Source organism: Homarus americanus, unplaced genomic scaffold, assembly GCF_018991925.1.
Source record: "Homarus americanus isolate GMGI-L3 unplaced genomic scaffold, GMGI_Hamer_2.0 scaffold11628, whole genome shotgun sequence".
Taxonomy (NCBI): Eukaryota; Metazoa; Arthropoda; class Malacostraca; order Decapoda; family Nephropidae; genus Homarus; species Homarus americanus.
Window position 1 is genome coordinate 657741 of NW_024754732.1, and position 12260 is coordinate 670000.

Below are 12260 nucleotides of genomic sequence, written 5' to 3' on the forward strand. Positions count from 1 at the left end.
AACTATAATCTGTCTAAATTCCTCGTTTCCATATTATCACCAATAGCCTATAATCAATACTCTGTTAAAGACTTTTAGTTTTGTGAAGGAACTAACAAGCATCTCGTTCAACAACTGTGTTATGGCTAGCTTTGATATACAGTCTCTATTTACCAACATTCTTCTTGCCGAAACTATTGACATATGTACAGATGAATTGTTCTCAAATACTGATATAGTTGATGGACTCAGTGGACCACAATTTATAGAATTTATAAAACTGGCTGTAAATGATTGTTTGTTTTCATTTAATAACAAAGCTTGTAAACAATGTGATGGTGTTGCTATGGGTTCACCCTTAGGTCCCACGTTGGCTAATACTTTCTTGTCACCACGAGAAGCTTTGGCTAACAGAATGTTCCGCCCAATTTAAGCCTTTGTTCTATCGTCGGTATGTTGATGACACTTTTTAAATTTTCAGATCACTTGATCACGTCCCTATGTTCCTAAATTATTTAAAATCGAAACATGGTAACATCAAATTTACTAGTTAATTGGAAAAGGACAATATTCTATACCATTCCTTGATGTTAGTATCCATCGTCTTCATAATAGCTTCGAGACCGCCACATACAGAAAACCAACATTCACTGGTTTGAGTTCAAAATTTTCATCTTTTATTTCTCTTAATTACAAACGAAATCTAGTACGTCCTCTTACCAACAGAGCCTTTAATATATGTTCAGGCTATTTCCACTTGGACATTGAACTAATATACATAAAGGAACTACTCTTTAACAATGGTTTCCCTAAGAGATTTACAGACACTTATATAGACAAAACCCTTAAAAGGATTTTTAGTCCCACACAGCCTCAAATCCACACCGTTCCTAAATATTCTATCTATTTCACCATCCCGTACACAGGCCTACTCAGTTTCACCCTTAGAAACAAACTTAAGAAGCTTTTCAATGAATTCTATCCTCAAATTAAAGACACCATACCCACACACGTGCAATCGTCAGTTGTTTATCAATTTACGTGTGTTAGCTGTAGGGCAGCATATATTGGTAAAACAAAAAGACATTTGATAATTCGCATCCATAAGCACTTGGGGCGTTCCGTCCGAACAGGCAAGTTAATCACACAACCGCCACACTCAGCTATCCGTAACCACGTCCACCAACATGACCACCAGTTTTCGCTGTCTGGTTTCTCAGTTTTTGGCAGAAGCAACTGTGAAACGGACCTCCTCATTATGGAAGCCTTGCATCAGTATAAAGTAAAGCTGTTGCATAGTGTATGTGGCCAGTTGTCCAATTTCTCTTTGTTAGGCTCATACGTACGTACAGTACTTGCAGGAGATCTCGCACTAAGGAGGAGGTGAGAAGCGAAATTCACTGTGGCGTTATATATATATATATATATATATATATATATATATATATATATATATATATATATATATATATATATATATATATATATATTCTTTTTGTATACAATAGATAAGGATTAAGGAATATAAACTTTAGACAATAGCCATGACAGTTTCGCACCACAAATTTTAGCGTCCCTTTAACTGATTAAAAAATGGAATAACACAGTTAATGCTAATTTTAATACAATTTCGTCATATTTAACTATTTATTTCATTCTCAGTCTGAAGTCACTATATATGATCAATCCATAAACCTTGGGATAAGGAAAATAAGTTAATGATTATCCGAATGATAAAAATGACAATTTAAAAAAGTTTTGAAATTCTTCTTCCAATATTATGTACGTAAAGAACAAAATAATGCTAGATATAATGATGTTTAAATAAAACAGAGAATTATTAAGTATTTGGGGGTAAAAGGTGGAGTTTTTAATAAGATTTAGAGAGAATTTGTTTGTATAACTTGGTTGGTGAAAATAACTTGGTCCAGCAAAGAAGGAGACTGAAGATGGCGGAGTGTTGAGTGATGGGCAGGAAGCACGACAGTCGACCACGTTTTTTTTATTTTAAGTGTCTAAATAGGAGAAATATAGCGTTGAGTCGCGTCATATATGTCCTACCGGTGATCTCGATAAACAGTGTTGTGACTTATAATAGTGGTTAATCATAAAATACTCAGACTAATAACTTAAGTGCTATCCGACAATTACTTCATAGACATATAGTGCTACAAACATCCACAATGACATGTAACCCATTGAAAGATCAGCAACCCATATAAATAAGGAAACAAATGTGTTTTAATAAAGTGAAGCGAGGATATGCAACTAATGAGACGTCCCTAATACCGCCATTGACCGTAAGTAGCCCGCCACCTCCTTGAAGATAGCAGCTTGGGAAAATATGTGACCATACAAACGGCCAATATATATTAGAATACTATTTACATCTACTCTAAGTGCGAATTATGGTAGTGTGATATCAGTTTATGGATCACTGTAGCTTAACCAAACGGGTATACCATAGAAGGCTCCACACCAACACAGTCCCTTGTATTCAGCATCAGTACTATTCATTATATATTTCTGATAATAATAATTTATTTTTCCCAAATTAAAGTTTTTGGATAATGTTTGGGAAAGTTTCATTATAAACAGCAATAACGCCACCAAGCCAGTGGTTTTAATATTATTTAAGTATAATACTAACTTTACAATAAACTACTTAGTGTTATGTTTAAACTCAACTAAATAATAATAACTAAAACAATTATGATATCAGATAAACTGCATGTAATTTAATGATGCGTAAAAGTACTTTAATTGTGGTTAGGTTAGGTTTCAATATTATTTATTATACTAACTTAACTTTGCAATAAAAAACTACTTATTGGTATGTTTAAACGCCACTAAATAATAATAAAAACTTAATTTTGATATAAGATAAACTGCATGTAATGTACTGTAGTTTAAAAGTTTTTTAATTGTGGTTAGGTTATGTTTTAATATTTAAGTATTATACTAACTTTTAGAATAAAGAAACTACTTATTAGTATGTTTAAACTCCACTAAATAGTAATAATAATAATAATAATAATAATAATAATAATAATAATAACTAAAACTGTACTGTACTGTACTGTACTTCAACTCACTCAGGCAGTAAATTGCAGTCCTTTTAAAAAATATTTGGTGCCATTGTATTCTTGTTTTTCTTCTCTTTGGAGTTTCCGGAAGTTCTCTTGGAATTTTGAGAAAATGCACCTGATTTTCAGCCTCATAATTTGTTCCCAGACCCGGAATTGAGAGAAATTTTCGGGAAAAATTTAAAGCAAATGTGTGTTGTGATCTCAATCCTCGTAAAAACGTATTTCCATTCCCTTTGTATTTAGAGATGCACAACTGGGCATGATAACTCCTTCACTACTGTCATTATATCTTGCGTTTCGATGTTTAAAGTGTATAGTAATTACAATAAATGTATTTCAAATAATACAGGGTGCGCCATAAACACCTGATGATTATTTAAATTTAAAAACCAGCCTACCCGCTTATGGTCATCGTGCGCAGCAGTGTTTGGAGTTCAGTTAGACATGGGAATGTATCTACTGTATAGGTTTGTTAATTAATTTTTCTACTTTGATATTACAACTTTATTTCATGAAAAACGCCAAGTGTTTATGGCGCAACCTGTACATTCTATTTTGCATGTTAGCAGAATAACTGATATTTTTGTTATCATAATTATTAGTTATGTTTGTGGTAGTGAAATACATGATGGCATTTTCATATAAATGAGCCTAGTGCTCACATAACAGAGTTTATCTCTTAAATTATTATTGTTGTTGGATTAGTGTACTGCTTAACTTTGCTACGTTCTTACAGACCTTCATTGTAGAAGCGTAATAATAACATTATAACAACAACAACGTGCTGTAGGTGTGATAATGAAAACAGGAGTGACTTATTTTTTAAACATATTACAAGTTATTTGAAAGAGATAAATGAAATTTACCTATTTTATAACGAATAATTATTAGTTAAGTGAAATTAAGAGTGGGTTAAAGAGCATAGTTAACCATTGTATCTAACGCTGTTTTTGTATTTTTAACAGGTTAAAACTTGTGCGCGAGGCAAGTGAAGATATATAGCGACTATGGTAAGTACAGCCCTTGAGTTTGAAGCTTAGGGATATTTTATATTAGGTTATAGTTTTAAATTCGCAAAAAAATGCCACCTTGACAAAATTTAATGTTACTTTGCAATTAACTGGAGTAAAAGGAGAGTGCTGATCATAGTTAATCCTTTGAGTACGGTGGCTTTACTCCTTGAGTACGGTGCTTTAACTCATTGAGTACGATGACCGAACCCCTGGAGTATAATGACTTTGTTGACTTATAAGAGGTCAAGTTATTACAATAAAGGGGTTGTCATCCTACTCAAAGGGTTAAGTCATTGTACTCAAGAGGTTAAAGCACTGTACTCAAAGGGTTTATTATATTCTGAACTCTCCTTTTATCCCAAGTTAATAACAAAGTAACATTAAAATTTGATTTCAGTGGAATTTTTTAGTGGATTTAAAACTATACTCAAGGGGTTAAGCACTTCATTCATAGCTTTGTAAAGTTGGGATAAGCTTAAATGTCCAAGCCTTGATTTGTCTGGAGCAATCTTTATTTTTATATTTTTTTCTTGCATGCAGCTTACTAACATTGCTGACCGGTCCAGTATTGGAAACCTAGCGGTGGTAATGGCAGGTACTGGGGCAGATCAAGGTTTGTAGTGATGATGAGTTAAGGTTAGGTTAGGTTAGGACACATTATCTAGGTTTGTTTTCACTAACATACAGTAGATTGATTTAGATGTACTGTAGTGTTGTATTTTTTCAGATGGAGGTAAGATTCTAGAGGTATTTTAGTACTGTAGCTAGAATGATGTCTTTTTCCACCTGACAGATGAAATATTGTATGTATGTTTTTCATTCATTTCAGCACACTTATTGAGGTTTATTTTTCACTTTCTAATTAAACACATGTGTACTTTATTTCACTGCAATACATGTTATTTTTTTTTCAGGTGTAGATAGAATATAATGTATATGTATTTTTTATGTACAAATTCATTTTTTTTCAGGTGTATATAAAATGTATATGAATTTTATCTTTATGTACAAATGCATTTCCTTTTTCAGATGTGTATAAAAAATTTATCTTTATGTACAAATGTGTTTATTTTTTCAGATGTGTATAAAATGTATATTAATTTTATCTTTATGTACAAATGTTTTTTTTTCCAGGTGTGTTTAAAATGTATTTGAATTTTATCTCTATGTACAAATATATATATATTTTTTTTTATCAGATCCAAACAGTTTTGGGGTTGATAGAAAATACTTTGTGATCTGATGGTAAGAAATATTGTGAATTTGGGACAAGATCAGAAACTTTTATTTTCTGATCTCGACACAGATTCATTTATTATTATTATCAGTTCAATTACGTGTTTCTTATCATCTTAGAAACACCTTTTTTAATGTTTTTACAGGTGGAGGATGGGGTAGGGTGGAGGATAAGGTGGAGGTGGGTTGGGATGAGGTGGAGGATGGGGTGGGGTAAGATGGAGATAAGGTGAAGGTGGGTGGAGGATGGGGTGGGGTAAGATGGAGATAAGGTGGAGGTGGGGTGGAGATGAGGTGGAGGATGGGGTGGGGTAAGATGGAGATAAGGTGGAGGTGGGGTGGAGATGAGGTGGAGGATGAGGTGGGGTAAGATGGAGATGAGGTGGAGGTGGGGTGGAGGATAGGGTCAGGATGGGAGGGGGCCGGGGTACGGAAGGTAAACATGAGAGGACTGTCACTCACCGTCTCAGTAATCAACATCATCTCCGGGAGCCTCTAACATCCATTACACCTGAAGCATCCCTCATCCTTCACCCCCCCCACACACACACACACACACACACACTACGCGACGTTTAATTAAAGGTGTGGAACGTTCAGTTGAGCTCAGGTAAAGAGGACACTAGCAGAAAGGTCACCGAATCGTTGTGAAACTTAGCCGTATTTTCTTGACCTTGCTGGACCTTATTTGACCTTTTAGTAAAGAGGATAATTTCTTAGTTCAGAGGATGAGTGACCTTTGACCTTACTGAGGAGAAGATCCAAGGCCGGGAGACAGTTGACTTTCGACCTTGAAGGAAACGGGGGGAGGAAATGCCATGCTTAATTAAATAGATACTCTGACTACCTCCATTACACCCAGCCTGGAGAAACACACCTTCCCTTCCTCAGTTAACCTAACCTAATCCCAGAATGATCTAACATATTATAACCTAATCTAACCTAACCTAACCTAACCTAACCTAACCTGACCTGACCTAACCTAATCCCAGAATGATCTAACATATTATAACCTAATCTAACCTAACTTTAACCTATCCTAACCTAATCTAACCTAACTTAACCTAACCTAACCTAACATGATATATAGAGCGGCCCCTAAACCCTGCCATATTGGTCGCCCTTAACATGATATATGATGAGCAGGCTGGAGTGGCGGAGCGGGAAGGTAGGTAAATAAGGTTAACATATGCGAGGAAAGTCACTGAAGGTCTAATGATGTTGTTGTGTTGGAGAGAGTCAGCCAGGGAGCCGCTTGGTTAGTGAGTCGCATGGTTAGATAGTTGGTTAGTGAGCCGGGTGGTTGGTTAGTGAACCGGGTGGTTGGTTAGTTGGTTAGTGAGCCGGGTGGGAGGGGGAGGGAGAGGATGAAGCAGGAAGAGATGAGGAAGGTGACGGAGGGAGGGGGGGGGGAGGAGGGAAGTCTTAAGTCATCAACACCTGAGAGAGAGAGTTAATTAACACCGATGATGACAAAAGTTTCACCTCATTTACACCCTCTTATCACCTGCCCACAAAGTATCGCTCATGTACACCTTAATGTTTCGCTCACTTAAACCCTCTTACTCTCCACAATGTATCGCTCATTTACACCAAGACTCCACAATGTATCGCTCACTTACGTTCACTAATTGACGCAGTGTTTCGTTAATTTGCGTGTATTAAAGCCATGAGCACGAGTGAGGAGTTCAGATTACATGCAGACACATATTTTGTTTCGATAAATGGATTTGTAAATTTTTTAGTGACTACCTTGAAATATTATCTGGTTTGGGTAATTAGTGACCTACACCTCTCTCTCTCTCTCTCTCTCTCTCTCTCTCTCTCTCTCTCTCTCTCTTATTTTTTTTTACTATATCACCATCTCCAATTGCGAGGAAAACTCAACATAGGACTCAGTGATGATAGCAGGACCCAGGGAGGGGGGTTTAGACTAACGAACAGGTGTACACTACAGTACTGTACAGGTAATCCCGCTATTGTACCAAGTTCCTGTAGGTATATAGTGTGACTCTTATAGACCGTACTGTGCTCTCATATAATGGGGGTTTCACATCTAACGGATCCTCGATATAACGGATTTTTATCTATATATACTGTAGTTTGTTAGGTGAGGGTTTTTCATCTAACGTACCCTCGATATAACGGACTTTCCTCTCTATATAATTCATTAAATAGAGGTTTTTCGGGGTTCGTGGTTCAGGGGGAGAGGCGAACGGACTTTAGTAGTTGAATGTATACACCAGAATATACTGCGTATTTAGTTTAGGTGAACAGTATTGTATTTCTCTGAATTTCTCTGTATTTTCCTGTATTTCGCTGTATTTTCCTGTTTTTCTCTGTATTTGTCTGTGTTTTCCTGTATTTCTCTGTATTTTCCTGTATTTCTCTTTTTCTCTGTAGTTTCCTGCATTTCTCTGTATTTCTGTAATTTCTTGTATTTCTCTGTATTTTTCCTGTATTTCTATATTTCGCTGTATTTTCCCGTTTTTCTCTGTATTTTTCTGTATTGTCTTGTATTTCTCTGTATTTTCCTGTATTTCTATATTTTCCTGTATTTTCCTGTATTCTCTATTTCTATGTATTCCTCTGTATTTTCCTATTTCGAGTTGAGGGAGAAAAAATTTAATCAAGGAAAAAACAAACCTGACTGGAATTTATTGCCTGGCTGTACCAGACTATGTGTATACCTGCACACAAACTTTATTTACAAACACAGTATAGCTTACGTAGAGAAGGATGTTGTATAAACGAGCTCTCTCTCTCTCTCTCTCTCTCTCTCTCTCTCTCTCTCTCAATATGGTGGTTTCTATAATTTAGGTAATCTCAAATACACTACCACATGAAGATCTAGGCACCCCAGCTTATTTCACCTGATGATTAAACGTCCTAACCTAACCTTACCTAACCTAACCTAACCTAACCTAACCTAACCTTACCTAACCTAACCTAACCTAACCTAACCTTACCTTACCTTACCTAACCTTACCTTACCTTACCTTACCTAACCTAACCTAACCTAACCTAACTAACCTGACCTAACCCAACCTCTCCCTCCTCCCCTAAGTAAATGTTAGGGTGTTTAATCATCGGGTAAATGAACTAGGGGGTGGTCTAATCTTCACATGTTTATATCGGTCATTAAGTAGACTGTGGTAGTCGCCTGCTCACATTTCCAATTATGGAGAAATTTTCACGGCCGAACTTTTGAGAATATTTGATAATTGACGTTTTTTTTTATCTTTTCGTCAAGATGGAAAGAGGTAAGCTGTGTGTGTGTGTGTGTGTGTGTGTGTGTGTGTGTGTGTGTGTGTGTGTGTGTGTGTGTGTGTGTGTGTGTGTGTGTGTAGGCTCTGATGAAAGACCCACATACACAGGACATGGAGGAACTAATTTGCATACCAATATGTGGGCTGGTTGGTGGTGGTAGTGGTGGTGGTGGTATTGGTGGTTGTGGTGGTGATGGTAGAGGTAGTGCTGGTGGTGGTGGTGGTGGTGGTGGTGGTGGTGGTGGTGGTGGGTTGTGGTGATGGTAGAGGTGGTGAGGTGGTGGTGGTGGTGGTGGTGGTGGTGGTGGTGGTGGTGGTGGTGGTGCTGGTGGTGGTAGTAGTGGTGGTGGCGGTGGTTATCAAAGTATGAGGTAATAAGATTTTTGCACACAACACTTCTCTCTCTCTCTCTCTCTCTCTCTCTCTCTCTCTCTCTGAACAAGATCATGTGGGTGTGTGGTTTGTTGTGTGTTGTAACTTACAGAGTGTTGTTAATAGAGTCAACTTGGTTAGTAAGACGCTGGCTGAGTCAAGTTTGTAGTGGAGGGCGAGAAGAGAGGAGGATAAGAAGAGTAGAGGGAAGAAGAGTAGAGGGGAGAGGAGGATAAGAAGAGAAGAGGCGAGATAGAGAGGAGGCATAAGAGAAGAGAGAGAGAGGGGGGCGTCCCCAGGTAATACTGAAGCTACAGGTAACTAACTCTTAACTATTCTCCTCGGTCAACACTCCATCTAAGGCAGTGGCGAGGCGTGTGAACAATGTGTGTGTGTGTGTGTGTGTGTGTGTGTGTGTGTGTGTGTGTGTGTGTGTGTGTGTGTGTGTGTGTGTGTGTGTGTGTGTGTGTGTCTGTGTGTGTGTACTCCTGTTTACACCATGGGGGCTGGCTCTTTGTGTGTCTGACCACTGAGTCTATACATGAGAGGGGGGTGGTGACAGAGGAGGGAAAAAGCAAGAGAAAAGAGGATGGGAGAGAGAGAGAGAGAGAAGGGGGGCAGGGTGGAAGACAGTAAGAGAGAAAAGAGAGAAGCAGAATAAGAAGTCAGAGGTGCAACATGAAGCAGGACTCTCACCCCGGCTGTGTTATAATGAGCTGTCCCTGACCTCCCTCTCCCTCCTTTGTCTCTCCTTACTCTCCCTATCCTCACTTTCTCCCCCCATCTCTTTCTTCCTCCTCCCTCCTTTCTTTTCTCTGCCTTTAATCTCTCTTTCTCCCTTTCTTCCTCCCTCTCTCTTCCATTCTTCAACTCTACCCTACCCTCTCCCAGTATCTCCTCCCATTGTCCCACTCCTCCCCCCCCATCCTCTCCCCACTCCCTCCCCTACTCTCCCAGGTGCAGACAGCCAGGTACACATCACTCACAGGTACTCATTGGCTTCATCAACTGACACGTGAACCTACCTGTTCTCACCTGTCTTCCCTCATTACCTGTATTTGTGTCCAAGATACAGGTATTTATTAAGAACTGTGTGTGTGTGTGTGTGGAGAGAGGGAAGGAGGAAGAGAGAGAGAGAGAGAGAGAGAGAGAGAGAGAGAGAGAGAGAGGAGTAAGTGGGGGCGTTTGGCAAGTGCTCGCCGTTCGTAAGTGCCAATCCGTCTTAATGCCACAGACGAAATGGCCAACATGTTGCTGCCGTCACAACAAATTAATCAGCTTTATATAAAGTCTAGAAAACCCCATTGACTCTAGTAAGCTCTCTCTCTCTCTTCGTCCTTAGCAACCGTGACAACTTAGTATGAGGGATCGGTTGCTAGGGTCGAGGTAAGGAGGAGCTTCATAACTCCTTGAGAGCGTCGTCGGTGGTACTTGTTGAGGAGGAGAGAGAGAGAGAGAGAGAGAGAGAGAGCACCAATATGAATTGTCTATCTCTCTCTCTCGTAGTATATCGACCAATCACAGCTTCTTCACACGTGATGTCAACCAATTACAGCTTCTTCACACACGATATCCGCCAATCACAGTTTCTTCACACATGATATCAACCAATTACAGCTTCTCCTCACGCGAAATCTACCAATCGGATGTCTCTTTCAGGCAAACTCGACTCACTTGCCAGGATTTACAGCCAATAGGGTTCTTTTGGTGCACCTCTGAATTTGCATGACACAAGGCAGCTCAATGTTGCCCGTGTTGCACATGCAAATTACCTCATTTGCATTCACGGACACTGGTGACGTTTTCTCTCTCTCTCTCTCTCTCTCTTACACACACACACACACACACACACACACACACACACACACCCACCATAACCATGTCACACCAAAACAGTATCGCGTGTACAAGGTCTCCAGTTTCCAATAAAGAAATCAATGCATGAATTTGTCTGTATATATATGTTGCTGTGGGGGAAGAGAGGGGGAGGCTGTAGGTGTGACGATGTAGTGGTATGTTGTGTGTGTGTAGGGGGAGATTGTGGGGTATGGGAGGGGTGTTTGTGGGTGTGTGTGTGTGTAGGGAGATTGTGGGGGGTATGGGAGGGTGTTTGTGGGTGTGTGTAGGGGGAGGTGTGGGGGTATGGGAGGGGGTGTTTGTGGGTGTGTGTGGGTGAAGGTTGTGGGAAGGGGGGGTTGTAAGTGTGAGTGTTAGGGGGAGGATGTCTGTGTGTGCATGTGTGTGCGTGTATATGTGAGTGGGTGTGTGTGTGTGTTTGGTAGGGATTGGTTGTCTGTGTGTGTATGCATGTAATATGTATATAATGCGTGTATGTGTATGTTATAAGTATGTCTATATCATTTAAAACACCTTCCCCCAATCCTTTATTTACCCAAACTTCTCTGTTAATCTCATACGACAATACAGCCAAAAACCCGACGATTTTACCAACACTGAACCTTCGTATTTTTTTTTATCCTATCTCTCTAAAAATACATTGGAATAGGACAGACAGAGTTCATATCCAAAGTAAATTAAATTCACCAGGATTTGCACGTTAGGGAAAGAGATTTTTTTATATATATGTATAATATTGTTGGTGAAAATAGTTTTATGTGGCATATGTTTTTTGTTTTTCTTAACCCATGTGGACGACCTGTACAGTTATGGATGTATTTTGGAAGGCTCTTTGATGTTAATTGTTGAATGTATTTGAATGGCAATTTTGCATGGTGGGGAGGTGGTGGAAGGGAGTGTGTGTGGATAGGTACGTGTGTGTGTGTGTGTGTGGGCAGGTATATGTGTTTGGGTGTGTGTGTGTGTGTGTGTAGGTAGGAACGTGTGTGTGTGTAAGGTATGTGTGTAGGTGTGTGTGCGTGTAGGCAGGTGTGTGGGAGTGAAAGCTTCTGTTTTCAGAAGACCGCAGATGTTGAAAAATACACTGAACTTTTGGCAACTCTCAGTCAACAATGCATGAATTATATTGACAAGGGGCGGTAGAAGACAACATCTACTGTAGTCACGGTGCAAGTAAAATAATGCCAATTTTCCCCGAACCATCTGATTTCTCTTAGCTGAGAGACAAATTCAGTATATTTGTAAAAGGTAAAATAGTAAATCAGGAAATTGGGATTATATTAAGGCTCGTGAGGATCAGAACCTATTATGACTAGACCAATTTATAACACATATGCGATGGTAATGGGGAAGGTGGACCAATTTTCGGTAAAGTCTCACTTACCTGCACTTGGACCATTTTAAGATAGATTTAGAGAAGCCAATTTACCAATTTCCACCTGCCT